Consider the following 19,957-nt stretch of genomic DNA (forward strand, 5'->3'; position numbering starts at 1 on the left):
AGCATAGAAGTGTAAACCCAAAGATTAGCATCTAGAATAGAGGCAAGGGAAATAGATCAAAAAGCTTTAGTTACCTCAAACCTTTGTGGATTTCTTTCTACCCATTCCACTACAAAAGGAAGAAAAGCGATTTAACTAGTTGACTGTTCACTTCCCTACCATTCCTGAAACTGTTAACTTAAATTTAAGTGAAATTTGCTGAATCTTATTACTGATTTTAGTACTTTAACAAAGAGACTCAGATAAATTGGATTCGAGTCAATTTATGAATAGAAATCACATTCCATCCATCCAGATGTGACTTCTTCATTTTATCAAAGATCGACGCCTGCAAATGAAACAAAAAGTTTTTAAAAAAAGAAAGGAAATTCCAAAATTAGCAGAAACAATTTTAAGTTGACATTAGAATTAGTCTGAAAAAGAAATCAGCAAGCAACAAAAGACAATATATGAAATCCAACACTTCAGAAAGAATATCTGAATGCTAACTGGGTCTAAAAGAGAATGTGAATCTAACACTTGGCCAATTTTGTACAAAACCCACTAAAAGTGTAGCACCATTCACTGGTATTCCTTCAGATGTTTCTGAAAAAGATATGAACATCTTGATAGAAACAGAAACCCGCACACACTTTTAAGCTGCATTATGCTGCAGCAGTTCTGAGAAGAGAAAAGCACAAGAGCCAACCTTTGGACACGTTCATTTTAATAAGAATCTCTCCTAAGACTCTTCTAAAATGAAAAGTTTAAGGGGTTATTTTTAATGAAATCTCATATATTAGAAAGCCAAAAATACACAGTATGAATTGCCATAATCCATGGAAAGGCAGACATCTCCAATTTTCAACATCACAGGTTTCAGAAACACATTCAACCTAGAAATCATCTATTTTTCAGCATGATTCAGTTGCATTCTTTCTGGGCTCATTCATTGGTTTCAGTTGTCAGTTTACCATTTCTGACACCCATGCATAATCAGTGTTCCCTGGTAGAAAAGGGGTGTCTAGGGTGTGTATCATGTCTGTAAACAGTGAGATTGGGCACAGAAGGGGTGGGGGTGCGAGAAGTTGCAGAAAGAATCACCTTTATCTAGGTTTTTTTTCTTTCCATTCAGGAATCACTGAGACAAAAATAATGGTAACCTAGACAAGGTGACAATGTATGTGAGGTTTTTGTCATATCTACAAAACAACCCAAAATGTAAATATCCCGTCAGTAAAAGAGAATTGTTATTTTCTGCCTTATTTCCTATCTTGGCACCTCGATTTAACATTTGTTTGGACCAGACAACCCACCTATATAATCCATGGAACACTAAAATATTTGAGTTTTATTGAGCTAGCATCTGAAATAACTACTCAGTTAAAGGCAAGCTAAAAACATATTATAATTAAATAGTTTGCTTATAATTCCTCATCACCACTCTTCCCCTTCTCTGGCTTGATTATTTACTTCTGTGTTTTATCTAGCTCCTTTCCCTCTTGTTGTCTCGAAAGGGACTAAATATCAGTTTCACATTCAAAAGCCTGTCCTAGACAGACAATTATCAGTCTAAAATTCTACAGTTTAAAAGGCACCCGAAGACATTGTCTTTTTTTTCTCTCTCTTTCTTTTTTAAACAATTTTGAGCTTAAATCCTACCCAGATGGTAGGATATCCACAATATTGACAAACTTTTAGCTAAACTAACCAAGGAAAAAAAGAAAGACGACACAAATTAGCACAACGAGGAATTGAAAGTGAGACCAATCACCAACCAACCCTAAAAATATTTTAAAAGGGTAATAAGGAAATACAATGAACAAATTTATGGCAATAAAAAATCAAACAAGAGATGAAAGGGATAAATTCCTAGAAAGACACATATAAGCAAAACTTACTAAAGAAAGAAAAAAGCTAGATAAACCTGTCACATCTTAAGAAATTTAAAATCTTCTCACAAAGGCAGCCTAGGCCCAAAAGGCTTCACAGGTGAACTCCGTAAAATAGTTAAAGAAGAAATAATACCAATCCTTTACAAACACTTTCAGAAAACAAAGGAAACACTTTCCAAATAATTCTACGTAGAATTATTTGCATAGGATTATACCAAAGTCAGACAAAAACATCCTAATAAAACTATAGAACAATATCCATTATGAATATAAATGCAAAAATCCTCGAAAAAATATTAACAAACCAAGTCAAGCAACATATAAAAAGGATTATACACCATGAACTAGTGGGATTTTACTGGCTTAATCTCCAAAAATCAATTAATGTATCATGTTACTAGAACAAAAGACAAATCCACATTACATTCTCAATATTCAGAAACACATTTCATAAAATTCAACATCCATTTGTGATTAAAAACTAACAAATTAAGAGTAGAAGGAAATTTCTTCAGACTGACAAAGGGCATAAGAAACAACTAACATACTTAATTATGAAAGACTGAATGACTTTCCCCCTAAAATCAGGAATAAGACAAGAATGCCCCCTCTCACCTCTTCTATTCAACACTGTACTGGAGGTTCCACCCATTGAAAGAAGGAAGGGAGGGATGTAAGTGGTAAGTAGGAAAATTAAAGGCATCCAGATGTAAAGAAAGAAATAAAACTGTCTTGCTGATCAATTTCATGACGAGTACACGTCATGATCCTATAGGTAGAAAATCCTAAGGAATCCACAACAAAACTCCTATAACTAAAAGCCAAGTTCAACAAGGTCAATGGTATAAATCAACATACAAAAATCAATTAAAGCAACCAAAAGTGAGTGCTCGTAAAACCAGTGAAATACGAATTAGGTCTAGAGATGGTTTCAAGGTCAACTTCCTGGTTTTGATATTGTATTAGTCTTGTAAGATGCTACCATTGGGGGAAGATAGACAAAGAGTACACAGGACCTCTCTAACATTTGTCCAAACTCCCAGTAAAGTTCCCAACCTTGTCTACTATTAGAGTCACCTGGAGTTCATTTAAAAATTTCAAAGCCCATGCCACACCTCAAGCAGAAGAACAAGCAAAAGAGAGAGAGAGAATGAAAGTAGTAGTATGAAGGGATAGAGAGGAAGTGATTGAAACAGAAAACAGACAAAGAAGGTCAAACATGTATAACTGGAGATACATGTTTGTTCAAGGCATTTATTTAAAACTCTTGAAGAAGATATTCAAAACACTGAAATAGAATATTTAAATTATAATCCAAGAAAACTTTCTGAAAATAAAGGACCTGAATCTACACATTGAAAGAGTCAATCAGGAAAACCTGGCCAAGAACAAAAATTCCAAGATGGAGCCTAGTGAAAATATCAGACAGAAAATACCTTCAGGGCCTCTGGGCTAAAAGATGAGATAACCTACAAAGAAAAGAAAATCAGATTGGCATCAGACTTCTCAAAACAATATACAAAGCAAGAAAAAAGTTGAAAATCATTTTCAAGAAACTTGAGAAATGGGAAACGGACTTTGGCCCAGTGGTTAGGGCGTCCGTCTACCATATGGGAGGTCCGCGGTTCAAACCCCGGGCCTCCTTGACCCGTGTGGAGCTGGCCATGCGCAGCGCTGATGCGCGCAAGGAGTGCAGTGCCACGCAAGGGTGTCCCCCGCGTGGGGGAGCCCCACGCGCAAGGAGTGCGCCCGTGAGGAAAGCCGCCCAGCGTGAAAAGAAAGAGCAGCCTGCCCAGGAATGGCGCCGCCCACACTTCCCGTGCCGCTGACGACAACAGAAGCGGACAAAGAAACAAGACGCAGCAAAATAGACACCAAGAACAGACAACCGGGGGGGGGGGGGGGGGGGGGGTGAATTAAATAAATAAATAAATAAATCTTTAAAAAAAAAAAAAAAGAAACTTGAGAAAAGTAAATCCAAGGATTTTTTTTATCCAGCCATTCAACTCTTAAGACCATAAGAAAAAACGTGACTATACAAGATCTCAGAACACATATATGTTCTTCCTGAGCATTCCGATCACCTTTTTAATGAAGGTCATCATCTGAACCATGGACACATAAAATTATCTGAATGACTACTTCTTAATTCTTCCAAGGATGGCACACAACTTATACCATTTAAAACACACAGGAAACTGTCTCAGCTGTGGAGACTCCCCTAGGAGGCAGCACAGGATAACGGGTCCTGAGGTCAGAGTGCCAGGTCAAGTCCTGGCCTTGTCCCCTGCTACTGTGGGTCCTTGTTTCCTCATCTTCCAAATGGGAACAGTAATAAAGTCCTTTATCTGTAATTCCAAAACCAAAAAAGCTCTGAAAATTCCTTTTGTAAGGTACATAGGAAGACATTAACTCATTACATTCAATAGATATATTAGGGCTTAAACTGTTTCTAATTAAAGGATGACTGAAGAATCTTAAAAGGACTGATGGAGAGGTGAACATTCTATGTATTTAAATTGTAAAACTATGACTAAGGACTGGAGTCATGGATAGAAGAATGGAACATAAACAAAAAATGCAACTCAAATAATGGGAGGAGAAGGAAGGAGAAAACAAGATCACAGAGAAAATAGAAAAAGATCACTTACTATCATATGGGCAAGAGATGAAAATCAAAGGATACCATTTAAAACTCACATACAAGATACTAAAAGGATAAGGTAAAAATGGGAAGGAGTTAAGGGCAGTTTAAAAGGTTAGTAATTCAAAAGTAATCACTAGAACAAATATTTAGATATAAAAAGAAAAAAAGATATGTGATCTGAACAATATAATCCATAAGGTAGGTTTTGTTGGATATATATTGAATATTACACACTGATAGTAGAGAATATACCTTCATCTCAAGAGCATATTAAACATTAGCTAAAATGTATCATATATAAGACACAAATAAATCATTAAGATGTTCATAGAATAGAAGCACTACAAATAATACCCTCTGACCACAATGCAAAAACAAAAAAACAAAACAAAAAAAATCAACTAGAAGGAAAAAACTCAAGTCAGGAATAAGGAAGGCAAGGATGCTCACTATTGCTGTACTACGTACTACTGTTCTGGAGGTATTCATCAATGCAATCAAACAAAAGAAAACAAAAGCACAAGCAATGGAAAAGAATAAAGAAAATTATCTCTTGGTTGATGACATCATAGAAAATCTGAACAATCCCAAGAATTAATGATAAAAAACAATTCAAACCATGACAGAATTAACATACAAAAATCAATAATCTTTGTTTCAATACATGTCACAACATGAACGAACTTTGAAAACATTAAGCTGAGTGAAATAAGCTAGTCACAAAAGGACAAATATTGTATGATTAGACTTACATGAAATATCTAGAATAGGCAAATTCAATGAGACAAGACTGCAGGGTATCAGGGATTAGGGGGTCAGAGGGTGGGTACGGAGTTACTGATTAAATGGTACAGAGCTGTCTGGAGTGGTGAAAAACGGTTTTGGAAATAGTGATGATGGCTGCACAATATTGCAAATGTAATTAATGCCACTGACCAATACAATGAAAAATGGTTAAAATGACAAATTATAAAACTTTACCACAATAATTTTAATTAAAAAAAAAAAATTGAGGTCAAATGATATTCTCCTGATCAAAATCATGCATCAGTTTTCATCTAACTCAGAATGAAATCCAAAGTGCCCCTAATTAGGTCTGTGACACACACTCACACTAACACACAAACAACACTGTCCCCCCATGCTGATACTTGAGCATGCCAAGGGACTTTGCACTTGCTGTTCCTCCCCTTGTAAGGCTCTTTCCCAAAATATTTGCTGGCTGGCTCATTCCTTCACCTTCATTCAATCCCCACTCAAAAGTCACCTTCTCAGAGAGACCTTCCTTACCATCCCAGCAAAATAGCAGTCCCTGGAACTCTAACCCCTTACATACTTTATTTTTCTTAATAATCATTATCACTGTATATTAGATAGATACATGTTGGTTTTTTATTATCCTTTTCCACCATTAGAGTGTAAGCTCCATAACAGTATTCGTCCTCTAGAACAGGGATCAGGAAACTTTTATTGTGAGGACCAGGTAGTAAATATTTTATACTTTTGTAAGCTAGACAGTCTCAGTCCCAACTACTTAATTCAATTCTGCCTTGGAGCACGAAAGCAGCCACAGATGAGACATCAATGAATGGGTATGTCTGTGTTCCAATAAAATTGTCTTTACAAAGTCAGGCAACAGGTGAGATTTGGTCCACAGGCTGCAGTATACCAACCCTGTTTTAAAACACAGTTGGCATGCACTATATTGACTATTCATTAATCAACCATCTCTCTGTTCTTGAACTCCAAAGTATACTGAGCTACCTTTAATTAACAACATAAAATGCTGGCACTCCAAGCTATTTAGAAATGATAGCTTCAAACTATTTTCTATATAGCATTTATCAAAAGTCCATTTGAGATAAGTTATATTCTTGAATTATCATTTGAAGGATACACAATGTGCTCATTCTCACCATCAGAAAGCACATTAACCCATGTTTGTATAACCATCTGCAGAACTGCTTTTATTAAGTTGCATTTCACTTCATCTAAGGATATTACCATAATCAGCTTTAAAAGGAAACATTATTTTATGTGCTTCAAGGGTATCACTGTCACCTACTACATCTTTGAATGTAGACTAAACAAAGCTTTAAGTGCAAAATCAGGGAACATATTAAGGAAAGGAAACTGGTATATTTTTTATGGATGATGAAAATTGCAGTACAGATTTGAGGATGCTGCCTCCCTTTCACTTTGGCCACTAGGATGCTCAGCTAAATTCCTAGACAGCCTGCTCTTCCTCCTGGATCCAGAGGTGGACTACATTTCCTAGCCTAAAGTTACAGTAAGCGGCACCATGACGGCATACAGCCAGAGCAATGAAAAGTGTGCAGGCCCCCAAAAACCTTCCATTTCACTCTCTTCCCCCCCCTCCCTCCCCTCCCTCACCCCCCCCTCCCTGAACTAAGCAGGTGCCAAGGATCTAGAGGATGGCTGAGTCACAGGTGGAAAAAAGCCTGACTCCCTGAATTACCATGGGGAAGGCCACCCCACCATGACCAATGACACTAGATTTTGGCCTAAGCAAGAAAATAAATGTTAATTATGTTGAGTCACCAAAATTTTGTCTGACCTTGATGACTTGAATAGTATTGAAAGTATACATTCTATTTTTTTTTTTACTTCCTGATCCTCATATTACCCTGACAAGTAATTTTCCTAATTTTGATTCTCATTAGTTAGATTTAGCTTTACTGTTACGAGTATTTCCTATAAGTTCATTCAAATCTTTAATGTTAAACGAGATAAACATCAACTGTTTTTGTTAAATAAAACCATAAGCCTATCAGACAGTTAAAATTTGGATAAAGTACATATTCCTTTTAAACCAAAACTCTAATTTTAACTTTCATTTATATATTAATACAAGCTGATCTGTTATATTAAGGTCCAAAAAGAGAAAGAATGCTGAGCAAATATTAAAAGGCAAGGCAATATATTTTGTCTCAAATAAAATTTGACAATCATTAGATAACCTAAGAAATAAAAGCACAAATTTCTGAGTTTCTGTCTGGTAAGAAGTAACCACAAACATAACTTAAAAGAAAAATTCTGTTTGAGACTGTTCAATGCCTAATCCTTATACTCTACAATTCGTTCGAATACTATCTTGAGGTTTCACAGCTTCCAGAAGATGATTTTTCTTTTTTTTTGAGGGGAGATATGAAATGATCTGGACATGTCAGAAATGTAAGAACTTTTTAATTAGCCTACATGAGTCAATGGACAAATAAACACAGAAGCTATGAAAATTTTAATTATGGCTCAAGTAAGAACTTCTTCATCATTGATAAGCCTTGTAACCATTCTATATTGCAATGCCAACTTTTAAAAAGGAGTGACATTTTAATAATCCTCTTTTTGCCATGGAATATCTTGAACAATTCACATTTCAGTAGTCTTTGGAAACAGTGTTATCTGTAGTGTAAGCTTTCTTTCTTATTCTGAGCTGTGCAATGATTTTGAGCTGAGTATGATGCAAATACAAGCATAAATTGCTCCCTCCCTACTGGCCACCTTTCTGGTTAATGTTGTTCCTTGATATGGACTAGATACTTTACGGCCTAAGTTTTTTTTTTTTTTAAAGATTTATTTTATTTATTTCTCTCCCCTTCCACCCCCCACCCCAGCCCCAGTTGTCTATTCTCTGTGTCCATTTTGCTGCATGTTCTTCTTTGACTGCTTCTGTTGTTGTCAGCAACACGGGAATCTGTTTCTTTTTGTTGCATCATCTTGCTGCGTCAGTTCTCCATGTGTGCAGGGCCATTCCTGGGCAGGCTGCACTTTCTTTCGCGCTGGGCAGCTCTCCTTATGGGGCACACTCCTTGCACATGGGGCTCCCCTACGAGGGGACACCCCTGCATGGCAGGGCACTCCTTGCGCTCATCAGCACTGTGCGTGGGCCAGTTCCACAGGGTCAAGGAGGCCCGGGGTTTGAACTGCGGACCTCCCATATGGTAGACAGACGCCCTAACCACTGAGCCAAGTCCGCTTCCCTGACAAAGATTTTAGACATTGTTCCTACCATGCACCACAGGAAGCAATTTAAATCCGTGAGTATCTCCATAAGCATTAATATTCAACTTTCAATAAAATGTGGCCCAGCAAAGAGTTACTAGGTCAATTCAGAGCCGAAATCTGCCAAGGTAATAACCTACCTAATGCAGAACTGAATAAAACAGGCAAAAGTCACAAACCAGTCAGGCACATAGATAGATAGATAGATAGATAGACAGACAGACAGACAGACAGACAGACAGACAGACAGACAGATAGATAGATAGATAGATAGATAGATGGCTGAGAAATATGTGATATTAGTAGGGCAAAAATGACTCATACCACATTTTTAACACTACACAGTAGTGAAGCATCCTACTCAATATATGGTTGTGAAACAACACATGACATTTTCAGTCAATGAAAAAATATTAGCATATCTGCCTTGTACAAAAAATGTACCATCTCATCCATTTAGCTGATGAAATATGACCCCATGGATTCTAATTCACATTCGATCACATCAATACTTTGATACTGCAATATAATTTCACTGAGCTGTTCATGTGCAGCACTACAACGAAAGGATGCCAGGAGACGTTCCAAAACGCAACAATGGCAAACAAATAACAGAACTCTCAGCATGTCCAGATCAAAGCACAACTTTTAAAAACCAACTAGCTTTCACTTGCCAGAAGGACTCAATGACCAAGTGGGGGTGTGAGCACTGGCAGCTGAGGTCACAACCGACACCAGTCTTCACATGCCCACGAGGCTTAAGAGGCCATTTTACACAGCTGGAACATGCATGCGAAGCACCAAGCACCCACTGTGTACAAAGCACATGAAAAGCAACAACAAAGCAAAACAGAAAAGCAAACAAGAAAATTAACATAAAATAAAATACTGAAAAAGCCCAAGAAAATACAACGCAACGGAAGATGAATCTCAAGGCCGCTGCTCCAGGAGGTCAAGGGCACCCTAGCAGAGGCCCAATGGAAAATTTTAAAAAGCAAAAACCTGAGAACTGACCCCAGATGCTGAGCTCCGCCAGGGCCATAGAAGCTCCCGTGACCTGAAAGACGAGAATTCACCTTGGGATGTTGAAAATAAAAAAATTTTTAAAGGGGTGTTGGCAGGCAAGGGAAGAAGAGAGCTAATAACCTGAGAAAGAACAGGCTAGGTCAGGAGAGGAAACACACAAGGTAGGTTCCAAAGATTAAGAGTGAGATCCGAGGAAGGAATTGTTCTAACCTCAAGACAACCACTAAGACCCTAACTTGAGACCCCCTGGAGAGGGCAGGCCACAAACCTGGTCTTGATCAAAGACAGAATGTGATCTAGAAGGGGACACAGGACCTAGAAGGCAATGCGTGAACAGAGCAGAAGCCACCCCAGGAGGAACCCAGTTCTAAGAAAAGCATGCCTTGAGAAAGGAGGCCCTCTCGCTCCCGCCGCACCTCTGCACCTGGCGCAGTTCCTGCATTTCTTCCGGCCGGGTCGGCTGCACTTGGCGCTGCTGACCCTTTCCTCTCCTGCACCACGGCTCCTGCACCGTGGCTCCTGAGGCACCGTGTGTGGTGGGCGTCTGTCCCACATCCCCACCAGCACCAGCTTCAGCCTATTTTTCCTTGTAATTCCAGCGACCTCTCCTCTGCACCCACCCTCTTCTAGCTCTGTAGCTGTTTCTTGAATAGCCATATCTACTCCCACAGCTTCCCATGAACAGCTGTAAGCAAAGGTAAAGGTTCCCAAACTTAATCTGTTCAAGGCATCCTTGGTGTTTCAGGCCAAGAGAAATTTCGCTAAATTCAAAGGACTCAAGTGTTTGGTCCTTACAACTTAGTATCGTTCTGAAGAAAGTACACCGAAGTTGAGGGAAGACGATCTTGCCCCTCACACGAAGAGTATGTGTGCACCAGTTGAGCACCACAGCTTCTCAAACCCTGGAATCAGACCGGACCCCAGCTCCCTCGGTCCTGTTCCTCTGATCTTCACCTAGTGCAACCACCAAGAAGCCACCTTTATGAGATAATGTCCCTTAGAGGAGCCTACACAGTCTAAGGGTACAGCTACTGAAGGGCTCACAGCTGGTAAGCATTGCCAGGTTCCCTCAACAAGCTAAAACATCCTGTAGCACCCCCTTGGAGTTCTTGGCAGTGCCTCAGTCACAGTTTGGGAGCTGTGGTACCAAGAACTCTCAGACTTGTTCTACCCCAGGGTCGCGAGATATCCAGCCCTAACACATCCAACTGGACACGGCGCCCCACAGGCGCCTACAGCTTAACAAGTCCAGGCAGAGCCCATGGTATTTCCCCTCAGGTGGCTGCTGCTGTTTTCTAGGTGATGACCCCTTGAGTCACCAGGGCCTGAACTGCTGAACCCCTCCCTTTCCTGTCTCCCCTCCCCCACCTAGCCAATGACCACCTCCTATCAGTTTTACCCCAAAACTTCCCTCCTTGCAGCCTTGCCCCATCTTATTCCATTCTCAAAGGGCCGATCATGTCACTCTTCTGCTCAGCATTCTCCACCGGTTTCCTAGAGCCCCAGAGTTAAGTACAAATGTCTTGTAAGAGGAATCACAAGCCCGTACACGGCATGGCCTCCAGGTCTCTGGTGTCATTTTTAGCCACTTAAGCTGCACTTGCTCTCGATTTTGCTTTCAGTTCCTATGATGAACTCCCCTTACAAGCCTCTGCACACTCTCCTCAACCCAGACTTTGACCAGTTCCTTCTTACGGAGTTCCTCTGGGGGACCTGTTACAGCTCTGAAGCGTCCACAGCTCGGGTTCTGTGGTCCTTCCACGCCTTGGGGCTGGCCGCCTTGAACGCACTGGCCGCACTGCCCGGTAACCAGTGGCGAGCACTGCTGAGACCAGCCTGAACAGGCAGCTCATCCCGGCTGACAGGCGCTCTGGACCCCCAGCACACATCCACCTAGTACCACCTCCAGAACACCCTGAAGGACCAAAGTCAATGTCGGCATGAGGTCTCCAGTCGCAGCAGTCTGCGATGTCCCACACCCATCACTGCCTCGATCCTCCTGCTTATCACACTGCACAGGAATTGGCTGTCTCAGTAGATTACCAACATCTTGAAAGCTCGCATCTCCTACTTCTACAACCCCAGTAGTGCCCAGTAGCTAGGAGACATTCGGTAAATGGTTTCTGAATAAAAAGGCATTTTTAAAAAATCTGTAATACTATATCCTATATTATTAGGTGTAGTTCCCTCTGGAGAGAAAAACAGGACTAGGGTGGGAATATGGGAGGGAAATAAGACTTAAGACTTCTATCTATGTTGATATTAAATTTGCTTTATAATGTACATTATTTATATGGTACTGATAAAAAATACTCCTGAAGTACTAGTGTAAAATGCTCTGGTGTAAATAAAGTTAAGCCACAGGTAAAGCACAATGCTGCAAAATGCAAGCCACATTTGGTTCCAAATGACCAAAAGCAGATCTCAAGAAAGGAGACAACTGCCTAGGAAATGATGAAGAAAGACCTGACACTAAAAAGGCACATGAAGTACTAAGGAAAGAAGGACTGCAAAAAGAAGTTGGTATTTGGAGGTCTGCATAGCAATACAGGGCCACTCCCAAAGCAAACTAAGTGGAAAACATAACCTGTGAAAATCCTTCAAAGAAAGTTTTGGATCTCTAGAAGACCACTAGTACTGGCCCACCGGCAGGGACAATTCTTCTAATACTTATAAGATGCAATCATTTTAATCACAACATTCCAATAAGAATTATATACCATATTTGCCGCATGCAGGTTTCCATGGGAACTGTAAAGTATTTCTACAAAGACACTCTGACAATAGATGAGGGCTAGAACGATGGCATGACCACTTAGCAAAGGGTTCTCCACCTCTATTTTCAGACTCTTAAAAAAAGGGTCTACTTGGCGTAGCACATCATTGACTCCGAGGTCATAAATTTTTAGCAAATAGGTAAAACAATTCTATAAAGCAATTTCATGTCAGCAAGTGAAAGTGCAAGAACAATTTTGGTACATAGGTAGTTCTAGAATTCTTTCCACTGTTTTCAGTAAAAACAAATACAGATCAGACCACAAATATATGAAGTCAGCCAAACTTTTCAAGCTAGAGAGCTTTAAACATCTAAAAAGACACAAATGATGTGAGTATAAACTGAGATCTTTAAAAATGAAGAAAAATGAGTACTTTGCTGAAGATACTAGAATCATGGGAGAAAGGACAAGACACAATAAGAACTGCCTATGGGAAAGGTCAAGTTTCTTTCTTGTGTGTGACCTCTCAAATAGATAAAAGGACTAGCTTTTAAGTAATACTGCAGTGTTTCATTACTAGCACACATACAAAAAGAAGCAACCAACGTTCGGTAGAATGTCCTATAAGTAACAGAAAAATAAGTCAATTATAACATGTTGAGCTTGGTTTTCATATAGAAAATTGACATTTTTAAACCTAGCTTTGGACAAACCTAAGGATGCAGAGATATTTCAAAAACCTTAACTCCTCCTCTTACCAAACACGGATTACGAATATTAAAAGTTAAATTTCATGACCCATGATGCATTTGATTCTGAGAGCATCAAAGCAAAAACTGGCCTTTCTAATTTTCAGTTTTTAAAAACTCAAAAATGATTGCTGGTAGTAAACTACCAATTTAAAATCAATCCCCAAGCAGACAGCATTCCTATTCCACCCAATAATAGCTAAGAAAATGAGATGTTCGCATTCACCTAAATCTATCGCATAGTTTCTTAATAATCAAGAACTCTACTCTGGATGAGGAACTCTGCCTAGCAGAGAGGAGAAAGCGCCATTGCCCGCAGGTACCACAGACGGAGAGGAAAGATTTCATCCGGTGGAGACCCCGCGTGGAGGTTGCGGGTCCCTCGCCCCGCAGAGAAAGTCTCCCGGGGATTAACCATCCACGCGCAGCAGCCCGGCGCGCAGCCCTCGCCTCCCACCCCGCGACGCGCGACTTGCGGCGGCCCCAACCCCCTTCCCTGCGCTCAGCCCCGCAGCCCGGGGGCGGGGGCCGCACGGGGCCGGGGCGAGGGGCGCGGAGCGGGGACGCAGGGCGCGGAGAGGGCCGGACCCGAGGCGGGGATCAGCGGCGCCGCCGAGCGAGCGGCCAGAAGGAGGGGAGGAGGGCACGAGGGTCCCGGGGGAAGGTGAAGGTCCCGACGCGGGGGGCTCGGGTCTGCCGAGCATGGGGCGCGCGGAGGCCCCGCGCCACTGGCCGGGCTGGCGGACGGTCGACGCGAGGAGCGGGCCCGAGAGCGCGGGGATCGGGGGCCCGGGGGCCGGGGAGCGGGGGCCCGGAAGGCGGGAACCCTGTGGGGAGAAGGGCCGGCCGGGCGGCCGCGGGCAGCCCCAGGGGCGCGGGGGGCCGGGAAAGGCGGCGGCCGCGCTGCAGGGCTCGGCGCGAGGAGGCGGCCCGCGTGGGCCCCGCGCCCCGGGGCGCGCGCGCCCGGCCCGATGCGGCAACTTCACTTGGCCGCGGGGCGGGCGGGGAGCCGGGACCGCTCGCGCCCTCCCCGCGGCCGCCGGGCGCGGAGCCCCGCAGGGGAGCGCGACAGGCCCAGCGCGCCCGCCGGCCGCCCGCAGCGCGCACTCACCGGCCCCGGGCTCGGCTGCCCGCGCCGCGCCGCGCCCCGCCGCTCCAGGAGCTCATGGTCAGCGGCGCCCGCCCGCACCGCACGCAGCGGCGCCCGCGACGCCGCCCCCGGCCGGGTCTCGGCCGCGGCCACGCCCCCACCCGGGTGGGCGGGGCCGGCGGGGGAAGGGGCGCGGGGCCGGCTCCGCCAACCGGAGCCCAGTCGTCGGGCCGCCTCCCTACGATTGGCGAGCGCGTCGGCCAATGGGGCGCCGGGCAGAGGCGCCCGGCGTCGGCCCGAGGGGGCGGGGACTGCGGAGGAGGCGGCCCTCGCGCCGGGTCACCCGCCCCCGGTTGGGCAGGAGGCTGTGGCCGGAGACTTGCTGAGTGCGCGGGAGGGACACTTGTGCCGAGTTTATCCAGGGTCCTAGGGTCGCCTTGGGTTGCCGTGTCCCTCCTGCCGACGCCTTGAGTTTGCACTGATCTTACCTGGGTTTTGAAGGGTCTTGGAGAGAGCGGTCTTCCTGGCTGGACAGTGTCAGGCGTGCAGGGACGAGGGTCGAGGCCACCCTGAGACAGTTATACCCACATCATGGGTCGGTTTTCCTCTCCTCTCAAATCCGTTAACATTCTGCCAACAAAATCTTATCTTCTCCCTCTCCAGAATCATCCCTTTGCCTTCAACCTGTCTCCAATCTCTCTCCCCTCCAGATGTAAGAAAATCCACACAATGCCTGTTAAAGATAGGCTGTCACTGAAACTCCCTACCTAAGACCTTTCACAATGGAACGCAGCAGGGGAGTAGTCGTTAAGTCAGGTTTGAATAAACCCGAGAAAAGAAAAAGAAAGGTTAAGGAACAGAAAAATGAAAGAGAAAAGAAACGAAATACGTGCTCTTAGGTCTTGAAAGAAAGGGGTTTAAAAAGGATTATTCTTTTTGATTTGCAAATAAGAGCACTGAATTTTATCTTTACGGTAGAAAAATTTTAGGGAAAAAAAAGTTCAAATCCCAATAAAGAGTCTAAGACAAACTAATTCAGGCTTACCTTGCTCTTGAATTTCCAGATGTGTGATAACATCTGGTCCAAGTAGTAATCGTTAGCAATTAAAAGCTAAGAAAAGTGAGTAGCAGTTATCAATGCTAGTGAAGTTTACAGCAACAGAAATTCAAACTAAAAATCATACATCCTTCTTCATGAAGTGTTAAATCTATTAACCTGCATAACTTCCAAAGGATTTTAAAAGCTCTATTTTAAGATGCCATGTACTCATTTGCCATAATGCACTCATTTTCCATATCATGTCAACATGTTATATTGTAATTATATTATAATTATAGCATATGTATTTAGTGAGATAAACAGGGGTTTAGTGAATGACCACCGTTTCCCTGTATTTCAAGTATGGATACTAGAGTGATTAAGTTCAGCTTAATCTAAAACTGAACTGACAGTCAAATGAAAATCACTTTCCTTCGCATAGACTTCACTTACCCAGGGGAACAGAGTGCATGTCTATATTTAGGTCATTGATTTAGAACTCAGTGGTATGGAAGTGCAGGATACCCAGAATGTGTTTGCAGCATTGCTGATCACATTTCCCTGGCTCCTCCATCTTCACTGGCCCCTGCCTTCTACAATCTCCTACTTGGCTACACTTAAATTATACCCACTCTTGTCCCTTAATTGCGCTGTCCTGGAGTGTTCAGGGTGGTGTCAGATAGGTCATCATAGCTCTCTGAGTAGGTTGCAGGTTCCATGAGATTAAGGTCCTTATTTTATATCCCTGTATTCTCCCCCCACAATGCCTAGTCCATGAATTTGTAGTAAATATAACTGGACCCGTAGTTTTGTGTCCATAATCTAAAGAGGTTCTTTCAAATAGAGTGTTTCTGTTAATCAGTCCTTTAAATAAAAATTGCCCAGGGCAGTCTTCTTAAGTGGCTAGAGCCCACCAGGATACCTCACGCTTAAGAGATGCCTGAAAAATGTTGCTGAATCAGGGTGTGAACTGGATGCCTCTAACAGAAACTCGATTATGGTGGCTTACCAGATCGGAGCTCCTATCACATAACAGGAAGTCTGGAGACCGCCCCAGGGGTTCTGCAGGATCTCCATGACGTCATCGTGTCTCAGGCACCTTCTGTCCATTGGCGCTACTGGTCTTCACATGTGACTGTCTTCGTCCCTAGAAGATGTCCTTCTGGACATTGCATCACTTTTGGGAAAGGGGTAGGGGCTGGGTAAAGGGCAAAAGATCAAAGAGGTGAAGGCCAAGGGAGTCTGCCCCTTTATCAGTCTTTCTGGGAAACCCCAACCAGCACCTCTATTTGCTTCTTTTTGGCTAGAACTGTCACATGCCCACCCCTAAGTGCAAAGGAGTCTGAAATAGTATGTTGAGCTGGGAAGTTGTTTTGAACAAGGTCAAAGTTCCCTTAGGAAGGGAGAAGAAGGGAAATGCAGATATTGCATGTGACGGTAGCAGGGTCTGCAAGAGCTGCAGAATAAATGAACACATGATTGAGTCCTCTATTCAGGAGAAGATCCACTTTTTAAAAAGTCACTCTTAAAATTAAACAACCAGGAAACAAACAACTCCAATAAAAAGATGGGCAAATCATCTGAACAGATACTTCACCAAGGAATATATAAAGATCATTTAAGATGCTCAATATCCTGTTCATTTGGGAATTGCAAATTAAAACAACATCTTTTAGCATAACTAAAAATCCCAAAACCTGACAATACCAAACAGATGCGGAGAAACAGGAACACTCATTTGCTGCCGGTGGGAATGCAAAATGGTACAGTCACTCCAGAAGATGCGCTGGCAGCATCTTACAAAGCTAAATGTAGCTTTAACATTCAGCCCAGCAATCAAAACGAGTTGAAAACAAATGTCCCCTCAAAAACCTGCATGTAAGTATTCATAGCAGGTATACTCATAGTTTCCCCAAACCAGAGGTAACCAAGATGTCCTTTGATAGGTGAATGGATAAACAAACTGTGGTATAGCCATACAATGGAGTATTATTCCGTAACAGAAAGATAAGAGCTATCAAGCTGCAAAAAGACATGGAGGAACCTTAAATGTATATTGCTAAATGGATGAAGCTGGTCTAAAAACGCTACATACTGTACAATTCCAAGTATATGACATTCTGGAAAAAGCAAAACTGTAGAGACAATAAAGACATGACTGGTTGTCGGGAGTTCAGCTGGGGTGGAAAGGGTTGTGGTGATGGGATGAGTAGGTGGAGCACAGGGCAATTTTAGGACAGTGAAACTAGTCTGTGTGATATGATATTGTAATGGTGGATACATGACATTATACATTTTTACAAAACCTGTAGAACTGTAAAACACAAAAAATGAAACTTAATGTAAACCCCGTGCTTTAGTTAATAGTAATGTGTCAATAGTGGTCCATTCTTTGTAACAAATGTACAACATTGATGCAATAAGTTATAGGAGAAACTATGGACAGGTGCTGGGTGGGTATATGAAACTCTATGTATTATCTGTTCAATTATTCTATGAACTAAAACTGTACTAAAAAGTATATTAATCATTTTTAAAAACCAACAAGAATCATAGTTAACATAAAGAAGAGAAAATTTTCCTTTTATTTTTGATAGGGGTCACTTTGCTTTATTTATGGACCTGTAATACAATCATCCACAAATTCAATTGCCCTTAAACTAATGGTAAAGCTTGAAATGTTATTTATCTCATATACTTTTGTTGTTGTTGTTTTAGGGAGTTTTTCCCTCAACTTTTTACAATGAAGAATTTCAAATATAAAGAAAAGTTGAGGGAGCGAATGTGGCTCAAGCAGTTGGGTGCCCGCCTCCCACATGGTAATACCTGGATTCCGTTCCTGGTACCTCCTACAGAAGATGAGCAGACACAAAGACAAGCAGACAATGAGCAATGAACAGACTCATATAGCAGGGAGCGGAAGTGGCTCAAGCGATTGGGCGCCCACCTCCCACGTGGGAGGTCCCAGTTTCAGTTCCTGGTGACTCCTAAAGAAGACAAGTGGACACAATTAGCAGGCAATGAGTGCAAATAGCAGAAACAATGAGCAGACAGAAGAGAGAGCCATGGGGAGGGGGACTTTTGTAAAAGTTGAAGGAATAGTACAATAAACACCTATTTGCCTTTTACCCAAATTCACCAACTGTCTACATACTGCCATATTTGCTCCATCACAGTCTCCCTCTCTCTATCTGTATACACATACTTTTTCCTTACTGAACCACTTGAAAGCAAATTGCAGATCCCAAGACACTTTACCCTCACTTTGTGCTCCAAGAGCAAAACTTTCTTGATTTTTCTAGTATATGAAACTTGCAGAGCCTATAACATGGAAATATGGAGATTAGCTACCTCCAACTACTAGCTACCTCATTACTCCCTATTTTTTTTTTCATGTAAATAGTTACCATTCTGACATACAGTGCCCTTAGCTCCTGAACTGATATCATATTGAATTAGTGAAATTGAACTGGGGAGCAGAGGGGGTGGTGATAGGGCATCACACTAAAGGGAATGCTGAAGACACAAGGTGATCATCAGTGTTCTATGAAATCCCATGTCTAAAGCACCGGGCGTGGGGGTAGCTGGTCCTGGGTGCCTGAGTGAGTTAAATCTACACTGTCTAGTGTTACCATCACAACTGAGTGAACTCTCAAGCACATTCCTAAATAAGATCTTCAGGCAGCAGATGTAGCTCAAGTGGTTGAGCACCCACTTCCCATGTAATAGGTCCTGGGTTCAATCCCTGGTAACTCCTAAAAACAAAATAAACAGAGGGAAAAACCAACTCTCACTGGAGAGTGGCTGTAGCTCAGTGGTTGAGCACCTGCTTCCAAGTACTAGGTCCTGGTTCAATCCCCAGTACCTCTTAAAAAAAAAAAATCTTCACAACTTTATGAAAAATACCATTTTTGTTTTTCTTTTCCCTGGCTTGGTAAAAATCTTGGGTAAATTTCCAAAGTTAACACATAGGCAGATTTAGTGTCATCTTTACTTTAAAACTGATAGTGATCACACAGTGACTTTTTCAAGAGACTTTATAAATGAGATATTTGCTCAGTGATTTGCTCAAGTTCTCTTTTGTCATTACTAAGTCATTAGTGGAAAAACAATTGTCATTCTTTTCACTTAATAGCATGTCATCTCACATAAAAAATACAAACTGGTTTGCATTAGGAACTGAGTTCAGTCTCACTTTGGGGAAGCTAAAGAACAAAGAGTGGTTACTAATTAAAAGGATATAATTAGAATATGCAAGAAATCAAATTATAAAAGCATAATAATTGCCATCACTTTTGACGCGTTCATTTGTACTTGTTCTCAGAATGAAGTGAAATAATGACTACAACCATCTCAGTTCTCAAGAACTAATTTAGCACATGGATAAATCTTTGTAAACACACTTCATTTACTCTTTTGAAGGATAGCATCTAATTTTATCTTGACATTAGGGTTGAAATAAGCACACACAAACACATACCCACATCTCACAAGAATAAAATTTTCCCCAGAAACATGAAGAACCATTTCTGGGAAGCAGCTGTGGCTCAAGTGATAAGGCCTCCACCTACCATATGGGAGGACGCAGGTTCGATCCCTGGGACCTGCTGGTGAAAAAGAAGAGAAAGCATGCCTGCATGGTGAGTCAGTGCCCACATGGTGAGCCGAGGGCCCATGCAGTGAGCCAAGTGCCCACATGAATGCCCGTGTGGTGAGCCAGTGCCCATGCAGTGAGTCAGTGCCCATGCAAGTGAGTCATGCAGCAAGATGATGATGCAATAAAAGAGAGACA

At 42.2% G+C, this 19,957-nt stretch overlaps 1 protein-coding gene across 4 annotated transcripts in view; it reads right to left on the reverse strand.

Moving 5' to 3' along the window:
- The window catches only part of WASF3 (WASP family member 3), a 119,154-nt gene extending 104,865 nt beyond the window's left edge, over positions 1 to 14,289 (reverse strand). For 2 of the 4 annotated variants that reach the window (XM_058277035.1, XM_058277032.1), the window contains exon 1: positions 14,148 to 14,273. The gene's annotated coding sequence lies outside the window, so the exon portion shown is untranslated. Of the gene's footprint in view, positions 1 to 14,147 lie in introns of all 4 variants that reach the window. The other 2 variants (XM_058277031.1, XM_058277034.1) reach the window with 2 other exon arrangements.
- Positions 14,290 to 19,957: the final 5,668 nt, after the last annotated feature.

This window comes from Dasypus novemcinctus, chromosome 15 (assembly GCF_030445035.2).
Source record: "Dasypus novemcinctus isolate mDasNov1 chromosome 15, mDasNov1.1.hap2, whole genome shotgun sequence".
NCBI lineage: Eukaryota > Metazoa > Chordata > Mammalia > Cingulata > Dasypodidae > Dasypus > Dasypus novemcinctus.